Source organism: Heloderma suspectum, chromosome 1 (genome assembly GCF_057233095.1).
Source record: "Heloderma suspectum isolate Gila_16-S chromosome 1, 16-S_ref, whole genome shotgun sequence".
NCBI lineage: Eukaryota > Metazoa > Chordata > Lepidosauria > Squamata > Helodermatidae > Heloderma > Heloderma suspectum.
This window is the reverse complement of record NC_139458.1, coordinates 302830173-302842767: the sequence shown is the minus strand read 5'-3', so window position 1 is coordinate 302842767 and position 12595 is coordinate 302830173.

The following is a 12595-nucleotide window of genomic DNA, read 5'->3' as shown; positions in this document are numbered from 1 at the left end:
GTCATGACATCATGGAAACACAGAGACCTCACCGTGCAGCCAGGTTGGCATAAATCGCTGGTGGAAACACAGCCCTAGAGGACTTCACCAGGACTTCTTCCCTTGGGGCTTTCCAGTGCTGCTACCTGCTTAGTTGCCTGAAACCTGAGTGAGAAGTTGTTATTATTGTTAAAAGGACTTTTAACAACAATTCCTCACCCAGCTTTCAGGCACTAAGTAGGCAGCAGTACTGGAAAAAAGCAACAATGAAAAAAGCTGTAGATGAAATATTTCCTCCAAAGGTATGAATTTTATCACATTTCCACTCACATATAAATTTCTGATTATTTATTTAAACATGTATATATCATCATTCCCCTTTATGGATCACTGCCTTGTTGTGGCAAAGGGGCTTGCGTAACTCAGTGAAGCCATAAGCTATGCCATGCAGGGCCACCCAAGACGGTCAGGTCATGGCGGAGAGTTCTGACAAAATGCGGTCCACTGGATAAGGAAAATTGGCAACCCATTCCAGTATTCTTGCCAAGAAAACCCCATGGAACATATCACAAGGCTAAAAGAGATGATGCCGGAAGATGAGCCCCTCAGGTCGGAAGGTGTCCAATATACTACTGGGGAAGAGCAGAGGGAATTTCCAAGTAGCGCCAGAAAGAGTGAAGCGGCTGGGCCAAAGCTGAAAGGACACTCAGCTGTGGATGTGTCTGGTGGTGAAAAGAAAATCCGATGCTGTAAAGAACAATATTGTTTAGGAACTTGGAATGTAAGACCAATGAATCAAAGTAAGCTGGAGGTGGTCAAACATGAGATGGCAAGATTGAACATCGACATCTTGGGAATCAGCGAACTAAAATGGACAAGCATGGGCAAATTTAATTCAGGTGACCATCATATCTACTACTGTGGGCAAGAATCCCTTAGAAGAAATGGAGTAGCACTCATAGTCAACAAAAGGGTGGGAAAAGCAGTACTGGGGTACAATCTTAAAAATGATAGAATGATCTCAGTACAAATCCAAGGCAAACCATTCAACATCACAGTAATTCAAGTCTATGCCCCAACCACTGATGCCAAAGAAGCTGAGGTTGATCGGTTTTATGAAGACCTACAAGACCTTCTAGAACTAACACCAAAAAAAGATGTCCTCTTCATCATAGGGGATTGGAATGCCAAAGTAGGAAGTCAAGAAATCACCGGGATAACAAGCAAGCATGGCCTTGGTGTACAAAATGAAGCAGGACAAAGGCTTATAGAGTTTTGCCAAGAGAACACGCTGATCATAGCAAACACTCTTTTCCAACAGCACAAGAGGCGACTCTACACATGGACATCACCAGATGGTCAATATCAAAATCAGATTGATTATGTCCTTTGCAGCCAAAGATGGAGAAGCTCCATACAGCCAGTAAAAACAAGACCTGGAGCTGACTGTGGCTCAGATCATGAGCTGCTTCTTGCAAAATTTCGGCTGAAATTGAAGAACGTAGGGAAAACCACTAAACCATTCAGGTATGACCTAAATCATATCCCTTATGAATATACAGTGGAGGTGAGGAATAGATTTCAGGGATTAGACCTGATACACAGAGTGCCTGAGGAACTATGGACGGAGGTCCGTAACATTGTTCAGGAGGCAGCAACGAAATCCATCCCAAAGAAAAAGAAATGCAAGAAAGCCAAGTGGCTGTCTGATGAGGCTTTACAAGTAGCTGAGGAAAGAAGGGAAGCGAAAAGCAAGGGAGAAAGGGGAAGATATAGCCAACTAAATGCAGAGTTCCAGAGAATAGCAAGGAGAGACAAGAAGGCCTTCTTAAATGAACAATGCAAAGAAATCAAGGAAAACAACAGAATGGGAAAGACTAGAGATCTCTTCAAGAAAATCGGAGATCTCAAGGAAATGTTTTGTGCAAAGACGGGCATGATAAAGGACAAAGAAGGCAGGGACCTAACAGAAGCAGGTGAGATTAAGAAGAGGTGGAAAGAAGAACTATACAGGAAAGATCTGAATGTCCCTGATAGCCATGACAGTGCGGTCACTGAACTTGAGCCGGACATCCTAGAGAGTGAAGTCAAGTGGGCCTTAGGAAGGATTAGTAACAACAAAGCTAGCGGAGATGACAGTATTCCAGCTGAGCTATTTAAAATCCTAAAAGATGCTGTTAAAGTGCTGCACTCAATATGCCAACAAATCTGGAACACTCAACAGTGGCCACAAGACTGGAAAAGGTCAGTTTACATCCCAATTCCAAAGAAGGGCAATGCCAAAGAGTGTTCAAACTACCGTACAATTGTGCTCATTTCACATGCCAGCAAGGTGATGCTCAAAATCCTACAAGCTAGGCTTCAGCAGTATGCGAACCGAGAACTACCGGAAGTACAAGTTGTGTTTTGAAGAGGCAGAGGAACTAGAGATCAAATCACCAACTTTCGCCGAAGAGGCAGAGGAACTAGAGATCAAATTACCAACTTTCGCTGGATCATGGAGAAAGCAAGAGAATTCCAGAAAAACGTCTATTTCTGCTTCATTGACTATGCTAAAGCCTTTGATTGTGTGGATCACAACAAACTCTGGCAAATTCTGAAAGAAATGGGAGTACCAAACCGCCTTACCTGTCTCCTGAGAAACCTGTATGAGGGTCAAGAAGCAACAGTAAGAACCAGACATGGAACAACCGATTGGTTCAAAATTGGAAAAGGAGTACAACAAGACTGCATATTGTCACCCTGCTTATTTAACTTATATGCAGAGTACATTATGAGAAACGTCGGGTTGGATGAATCACAGGTCAGAATTAAGATTGCTGGGAGAATTATCAACAACCTCAGATACACAGATGATACCACCCTAATGGCAGAAAGCGAAGAGGATCTAAAGAGCCTCTTGCTGAGGGTGAAAGTGGAGAGTGCAAAAGCTGGTTTGAAACTCAACATTAAAAAAAACTCAGATCATGGCATCTGGCCCCATCACTTCCTGGCATATGGAAGGGGAAGAAATGGAAGCAGTGACAGATTTTACTTTCTTGGGCTCCAAGATCACTGCAGACGGTGACTGTAGCCATGAAATTAAAAGACGCTTGCTCCTTGGGAGGAAAGCTATGGCAAACCTAGACAGCATAGTAAGAAGCAGAGACATCACCTTGCCGACAAAGGTCCGTCTAATCAAAGCTATGGTTTTCCCAGTAGTAACGTATGGCTGTGAGAGCTGGACTATAAGGAAGGCTGAATGCCAAAGAATTGATGCTTTCAATTTCAAACTGTGGTGCTGGAGAAGACTCTTACGAGTCCCCTGGACTGCAAGGAGGTCAAATCAGTCCATCCTAAAGGAAATCAACCCTGAGTGCTCATTGGAAGGACAGATACTGAAACTGAAGCTCAAATATTTTGGCCACCTAATGCGAAGAGAAAACTCCCTGGAAAAGACCCTGATGCTGGGAAAGATTGAAGGCAAAAGGAGAAGGGGACGGCAGAGGATGAGATGGCTAGATAGCATCACTGATGCAATGAACATGGACTTGAGCATGCTCCGGGAGAGAGTGCAGGACAGGAAGACCTGGTGTGCTATGGTCCATGGGGTCACGAAGAGTCGGACACGACTGAACAACTGAACAAATATCATCATTCAGTCAATATCATCATTCAATTCATTCCAGGACCATTGGCAACAATATTATTAAAAATCAAAAAGAAAACAGTCAAACAACAACAATTAGAGGCAGCATTAAAACAATGAAAATCAAAGTTTTTAAATAGAAAAAAACACACACAGCAGAGATTAAAAAGCCTGTGAAAAGAGAACGTCTTTATCTAGCACCTAAAAGACAAATGCCTAAGCACCAGGCAAGCCTCCCTGGTAAAAAGGGAATTCTACAAACAGGGTGCCATGCCTCAGAAGGTTCTCATATAAAACAACCACGAGGTGATTTTTTTTTACATTATTATCCTATCTAGCCAAGATGAACTTTTGTTTTGAATGAACATCCCCTCTGCAACAACCCCATGGCCTACAAACTGAATTTTCTCAAAACATGATACATTCTAGATTTAACCACATGGAAGCATAGATTCATAACAAAGTTCCATCCATGCAACAAAGTGAGAGAAAAGTCACTTCTTTAGCACATGCCTTGTGCAGAATGTACATTAATTCATTCATTCATTTATTTATACCCTTTATATCCTCTCTCTCAACACGCACATGAAACAGCATACAACAAAAATGAAACAATACATGAATTCATGTATCAGATTGTAGTTGGCCAAGATAATACAGGCATTTAGTGCCATACGTCTGCATATATGCCATGTTTGTTTGTTTTTCTGTGAAGGAATGCAGGTCCTATTCTGATTCTGAGGGTTCTTATGTCTGAGGTTACAAAGAAATGAAAATGTCCAATGTTATGCACATGTGTGCTTTTCTGCTAAGGTTGTACTGAGTACGTGTGGAAAAATTCAGCTATCTATTCTGAAAATACCTGAACAATTTTGATAACTCCACCTGTGAGTTAAACTGGAAGGAGAAACAGCCATAAGATTACATCCCATTTGGACTACTGCAACACACCCTATGTGGGCATGCCGTTGTAAAGTGTTAGGAAACTTCAGCTGGTCTAGAATGCTCCAGCCACACTATTGACTGGGGCTGGATAGGGAGCACATGACTCCCTTGTTCCAACAGCTTCACTGGCTACTGGTGCATTTCTGGGCACAGTTCAAAGTGCTGGTTATGACCTACAAAGTCTCACATGAGTTGGGACCAGGCCATTTGAAAGACCACATTATTTTATATGAGCCTGCTGCGGGTTTTAAGATCCTTGGGAGAGGTATTTCTCTCTGTTCTGCCATCATCAGAGGCACATTTGGTGGAAATGGGACCTACTTGGTGGCTGCTCTGAGGTTCTGCAGCTCCTTGCCAAGAAAGGCCAGGCTAGCTTCATATTCGTTGGTCCTTTTGCCAGCAAGATAAGCCATTTTTATCAAGCAGGCATTTGGGTTTTATGATTACTTGTTTGCTTAAGTAGTTTTTTTTTACTTGGTGGATGCTGTTTACTTCCTTTTTTATGGATGTGTTCTTAATTGATTTGCTTTTATGTTTTAATTATAGCTGTGTATTTTATATTGTATTTTATTCTTTATAGATGCCTTGAACTCTATTTGTAGTGGAAAGGCAGGATATAAAATGAATGAATGAATGAATGAGTAAAAAGATGTCTGCTTTCTGTTGTCCTCTAATGGCCTTTTCAACCTCCAACACTATACTCCCCTCTGCCCATTTTAACTGAAATGGCAGCCCCACAGTTTCTTTCCCTGCCACACAAACACATAACCAGTCCCAATTAAAACAGTCCAAGCATTACATTGTCAGCTTTTTTTGGGGGGGGGGGTCTATAATATACTGAGATTATGAACCTTAAGAATATGTGTTGGGCATTTATAAAGTTCTGATTGGCAGGGGAGGGAGAATTTCTGAGCATGCTCAGACAGGAATAGGAAGAGCTTAAAAAAACAGTGAAAGGGGATTTCTTGATGATTAAGTAACTTGCCTATAGAGACCTGTCACAAGGGGTAAACCCTCTAAAAGGGGGGACATGTCACTTCCCCTGCTTTCCACCAGAAGGAACGACTTTACAGCATAAATACACAGCAACTCTAGACTTCATTAATCCTTGTTACAGCACAGGGTCATTCAAATTAGTAGTCTCAGGAGCAGAATCCCTTCTTAGAGTCTGAAATAAGTAGCTACAGGATAAGGTGGAATGCCCCCAGAAGAATACTGGTAAGTAGATGCAGAACCAGGATGAAGGCTCACAGAGCAAGGTAAGTAGCAACAGGAGTAGGATAAATGTTTACAGGGTGATATGGCTTAGTATCCACAGAAGGAAAGAAACAGACTGGGTAAGTAGCAACAGTGTAATGATATGAAAGGACTGCTGGAGGTGGCCTGGATGGGTGTGCTTCCTGGGAGGAGCCAAGGAAGTAGTTGAAGGCAGCACCCATCGCTTCTGGCCTAAGGAGAGAGAGAGAGAGAGAGAGAAAAATTTAGAATAAACACTCCAAGTGTAAGAAAACTGACAACACTGTGCTAGACCAGTTAATTTTTTTAAAAAAATAATGCTTGATGGTACAGTTATGCCAATTAGTTTTTCAAAACAACCATATAACTTGTTAACATTCAGTCAGTTTTTCAGGAACAACAATATCAGTTATTTCTGACAGTCTGTGGACCCCAGTGTAATTCTGTTTCAACTGTGAAAAGTCTTCCTCAGGTACTCCTGTAGATATCACACATTCTAATGACAATTGAATTCTCAGGGACTGGTAACGTTGAGAAATAGTTTCACTTTCCTGAGTGGCTAAATTCTTTCAGTGATTGGTAAAGGCAAAAACTGCCCCCTAAATTTCTGGGTTAAGGTAATTCCTCTGACAAGGAAAAATAATTACATGTATAATGCTAAATGTTTTCCCTAGTATTAGCTAACATAACCATATCAAGAATTACAGTTAATTTTCACCTGATTTTTCCAGCTCACCCTTCCCAATGTGTAGATATACTCCCAGGACCAGTCTCCAAACAAATAATAGATGCAGCCACAGCAGTTGTAAATCAGGAAGTAAATACAACAGTATATAGACAAAAATCCTGTTCACAAATTAAAGGCACAGTACTCATCAAAGAAAGTTTAGACAAATGCTGGCAAATCAATCCAATCATTGAAGCCTGCAGGGGCTAACAATTTGAGAGTGAATATCCAAAATGCCTTTCTCTGTAGCAAAAATCTATCCACATCTGTCCTCTTATACAAGTGTGATCTAAACCATTCAATCTCAAAATAAAGAAAAAGAAAAATCATCCCATTTATGTAACTTATCAATTGTGGGACACCAAGGGGGCATCTATAGCCTCATTCATGATTTTGCTGTGATATTCAGACATCCTAATCTTTAATGACCCAACAGTTTTTTCCCCCACATATATGCAGCTAAAGGTACATGAGTGGTGTTACAATCAGACACATGTCGCAATTTGAAATGCCAACCATCCACAGGATGTATGAATTCCTGGATTTGAAGAGACTGACGACTGTATTACAGTGTACACATTTAAAGTGGCCTCTAATCTTAGAAGTTAATTGTAAGAACTTGTGTTGGAAACATCAGAATGTACTAAAAGGTCTTTAAAAGATGTAGTTCTGTGATAACTTACCAATGGTATATTAGAACAACCAGGTAGATAATTCACTAGATGCCATTGTTTTCTAATAATCTTATTAATCAAGAAGGATGGTGGAAAATATTGCATAGGAAAAAAAAATCCTTGGTGTAGAATGACCAGAACTTCTAGTAAGCAGTGGTTGATGTGGAATTCTATCTGCTCTCTTTCTCACCTCATGCATTATCCAAATCGGACAACCTGTATTTAGTAATTTTTTAGTGAGAGATTCAGAATGAATGTTGTAGTCACCATAGGATGTAGAATTCCACTTAATGTGTAAAAACTGGCCATATGGTAAATTCCTCAAAGTTTGTGGTGGATGATGGCTGGAATAATGGAGAATAGTATTTCTGTCTGTGGGTTTAGAGAACAGCCTCACAGCCAATTCTCTATCTATATACCTCATAGTAACCAAAAATGGGATTTGAGATGTACTGTGATGACTGGTAAAATTGATAATAGGATGTAATTCATTAATCTGAGAAAAAAGCACCACTCTGAAGATCAAGAAAACATCATCAATGTTTCATAAGAAGAGAACTACACGTTCAAAAAAAAGAAAAAAAGAAAAGAAAAAGAAAAGGATTAGATTGATGGAAGATGTATTTATCCTCCAAAACTGCCACAAATTGGCAATTGTAGGTGCTATACTGCTTCCCATTGCCACCCCTTAAATCTGAAAATAAAAATCCTCTTTAAACCTAAAGTAAATCATCTCTTGAATAATATCAAGGAGATTCAATAACACATGGGTGGGATGTGATAGCACTTCATATGTGCTCAAAAACATGTCAGCAGCTTCTCAGGCCTCCTTATGGGGTATGTTGGTGTACAAGGAGAGACAGAGACCACAGCCTAAGAGAGCTCTGCAGAGCAGCCTTTGTTTAAATAAATTGTGGATGTTTGTTTATAAAGCAGAGTCGGTTTGGTTCTGTGGGGTGTAATCCACCAGCTCTGAAACATGATGGCAGCAGTGGTGACTGAATCCTAGAAAAAGAATAACAAAGTTTTAGTAGAGAGAGAAAGAGAAAGAGAGGGTGAAAATGGAGGGCCTGAAGCTGCCAAGCATATTAAACCCAGGGATGTCAAAGAAATCTCTTTGGGGTCTGTGGAGTTTGATGGCCCCCCAGACTTCATATCAGAGCCTGATTTGATCTGCAGCAAGTTGAGTCAGTTTGCAGATTTTCGGGGAATTTGCATTTTTTTCAAAGGTTCTGCAATTTGCACACATTTCTGAGCAACTTGTGTAAATTACGGTGGAATTTGCACAAATTACATGAATAATGGCCGAATTAGCATATTTTGCACAAATTCAGCCATAATATGTGCAATATCAGCCATAAATTTGTGCAAATTGCTCAGAAAGGTGTGCAAATTGCAGAACCTCCCCCCCCCCCATGTGCAAAATAGTTCCAGGAGTTTGGGAACAGCTTGCAGCTTGGCTTGCAGATGCAAAATGAGTCATACATGCCATGGAACTATGTTGAGCCAACCCCCCACCCCCCAGCTTTCCCAGTGATGGACATCCCCAATTAAACCTGCAAGCACAGAACTTAGCCCAGGCATGGAAAACCTGGAAAGAGGAGTTTGATTTCTATGTGGCCAGTGTAATGGCAGATAAAGAGGAGCCTGTGAAAATGAAACTGTATCTATATTTGACTGGAGAAAAAGGGAGAGAAGTAAGTGAGACACTGTGCAAACATTCCCCAAACATAGCTTACCTTGCCTACAATAACAGGTTGTTTTGATGCCCACTGCAACTCCAGAAAGAATGAAACTGTGGACAGATATAGATTTTTCATGCAGAACCAAGCAATAGGGGAAGGCATTGAGAGAGTTGCCCAGCTTATGTGAAGAAATGGCAGAACTGTGACAGACGTAGCCACTATTCATCCAAGTGTTGATCAAAACAGAAGAAGCCCAAAGCCAGAGTGCACACTGTAAATATGGAGAGTGACAGTGAATGTGAAGACATTCGGTGGGTAACAGATCAAGTAGTAAACATGCTGTAGGAAAAGCCAACAGGACGACATAAATGTATGCAACCATGTGCCTAGGGGATAAAACATTACCATTTCAGTTAGACTGTGGAGCCAGTTGCAACACTAACCCATCCCCCTAGTGAATCTCAATATTCAATTGGAAGAGGATAATCAGCTTTTAAGAATGTATAACCACACTGCATCAAAACCAGTGGGAAAATGCAAACCCCAAATTTCTAACCCAAAGATAAACAAGAAATACAGGCTAGAGTCTGTGGTTGTAGATGACTGCAGAGCAGTACCACTGTTAGGCCTTAAGGCAGTCCAAGCTATGAAACTGATAAGGGTACAGAACTTATTGACGGTGGGTAGTGGAGTGATGGAAAAATCAGATGCAGCTGGAACCTGGAATCAAGTAAGGATTCAGAGGGGATTCAGGAATATGTTTGAGGGAGATGTACAGCTAGATGGAGTTTATAAACTAGAGACTGATACAAGTGTGAAGCCAGTTAAATTACCCAAGAGGAAAGTACCAGTAGCTTTAGTACAGCCTCTGAAAGAAGAGTTGTGAAGTCTACAATGATGGGGAATTATTCAACCAGTAGAGAAAAGTACAGACTGGATGGTGATTCAAAAACCATCAGGGGAACTCAGAATATGCATAGATCCAAATACCTTAAATATAGCACTTAGGAGAAGTCATTTTCCACTGCCACTATTGAAGATATATTGCCATTTCTGTCACAAGCAAGTCTATCTTCATCTGCGATGTTAAAAATTGATTCTGGCATATTGAGCTGGATGAAGAATCCAGTTATTTGACAGTATTGGACACACCCTCTGGGAGCTATCCCTGGGTACAAATGCAAATGGGCATCAGTCCTGCCCCCAAGATATTTCAAAACAGGTGGACACAAGCCTTGGAGGGTCTGGAAGGAATTCAGGCAATAGCTGATGATGTGCTGATAGTGAGAGGGGGTGATGACCTATAGCAAGCACAGCAGGACCGTGATCGTAAACTAATGGCATTTCTGAAAAGATGCAGAGAAAGGCATATCAACTTGAATAGGGACAAACTCACACTGAGGGTCCCAGAACTACCATATATTGGCTATTTACTGCCCTTAAGAGACCAAAAGGGAGATTCAGAAAAAATAAGAGCTATTCAAGACATGCCAAGCCCCAAAGATGTCAAGATTGTCCAGAGATTTCTGGGAATGGCCAACTATTTAGGTAAGTTTTGTAAACACCTCTCAGAGATCTGTGAGATCCTGAGGCAGTTGACACATCGAAATACACTATGGAGGTGGATGGAGCAACATAAAAAGCTAATGGAGGTGGTTTCAATAGCCCCCTCCCCAAAAGCTAATGGAGATGGTTGAAATAGCTCCCCATCTTGAAGTACACAATCCAGAAGAGCAGTTAATACTTCAGTGTGATGCCTCAGAAACAGATCTAGGGACTACCATGCTCCAAGGAGGACAACCAGTTGCATTTGGGAGCAGAGCCTTGTCAGAAACAGAAAAGTGCTGTTTATGCCTAAATTGAAGAAGAGTGACTTGCAATACTATTTGGAATGGAGAAATTTCACTAGTACATATATGGGCACACAGTAGACGTCCAGACTGACCATATACCTCTGGAAAATATATGGAAAATCCCTTTATGCAGTGCACCAAAGCATCTATAACCCATGATGATGCATCTGCAGAAGTATGATATACAAATCAACTACTTCCCTTGCAGAGACCTAGTGTTAGCAGATACCCTGATCCAGGCATTCCTACCAGAAGCTGAAGGAGAAACCATTAATATGGTACAGTACTCACCCATCTTTCAGGAAAGACTGAGAGAGATTCAGTGACAAACTGAGGAAGACAACATCCTCCAGAGACTAAAACTCATGATATTACAGGGTTGGTCAGAAAGAAAAGATCATATACCATGAGAGATAACACCATTCTTCCAGATATGGGATAAACTTTTTGTACATAATGGCATCATCTTCCAGGGAGAAACAGTTATTTCTGAAGCCTTTCATGCACAGAATGCATTCATCATGTCTGGGAATTGAAGGATGTCTATGATGGGCCAGGGAAGCAGTCTACTGGCCAGGAATGAAGGAGCAACTGAAGAAATATTCATGGGGAAATGTGAAGGGTGCAGATTCTGGGAAGACTGCCAACCCAAAGAAACACTATTACAGTGTGACATTCCAGAGAGACCTTGGGCAAAAGTAGGTGTAGATTATTTTAGCTGGGCGGGAATATATGATCATTGTGGACTGTGGACTGCCTTTCAAATTTTTGGGAGAGACAATTTATCAGATATCTCTGCCAGAACACCCCTCCCTAAAACACACTTTGCATTATATGGGCTACCAGACACTGTGTGTTCAGGTAATGGGTCCCAGTTTGTTGCAGCAGAATGCCAGAAATTCCGTAAGGATTGAGATTTTGAACACGCAACTTCATTGCCTGGGTATTCTCAAAGCAATGGCAAAGTAAAATCTGCAGTAAAAACAGCTAAAGAACTCTTGACAAGAGCAAAAGTGGTAGGGCAGATCCATATCTAGCACTTCTAGATCATCAGAACGCTCCATCCCAAGACCTAAACTCAAGTCCAGCACAAAGGCTAATGAGTTGAAAAACAAAGATACTTTTACCAACCAGTGGGAGGCTCTTAGAGCCAAAGGTCACAGGAGCATCCCTCTGTGAACTGGGGAGACAGCAGCAGCAATATCAGACCCTATAGTACAACCAGTTGGCAAGAGTTCTTCCAGGCCTAGAGCCAGGGAACACAGTAAGAGTCCAACCCCTAAAAAAACAGGACAGAGTCTGACACAAGACAACTGCAATTCAACATGATAACCCATGATCATATAAAGTATAGACGGACAGCAGATGAATACTGAAATGTAGCAGAAGACATCTAAGGAAAACAACAGAAGAATCAGGCGAGGCCATAAATTTGAATGAGGAACAAGTATGTAACCATCAGAAGGTCCCAAGGGTTGATGCAAGCAGGGAATCTTTGCCATGTGTTGACCAGGGCAGAGACACACCAGAGGATAATCCAGGGGAGATGACTGCAGAAGAAGAGGCTTCAGCAAGGGCACACCCTGAGTCTAGAGGGGAACAGAATGAAGGATGGCAGCTGAAGGACAATGAAAATAGCAAACTATTAAAATAAAATAAATGCGCTGATTTTCTTTTGTTTTCTCCATTAAATATAGCAACAAAGCATTATTTAGGGTGACATTCTATGGGACTGGAGGTTTCCAAGAATCCAACACCCTACCATTTTTGCCAGCAGGGTAGGAGGAGTGATGGAGGCTTTTTAGCTTCTCCATCCTCTTTTCTATATTTTGTGTTTAGATAGGCTCTGAGCCCACCTAGTTGCCTTG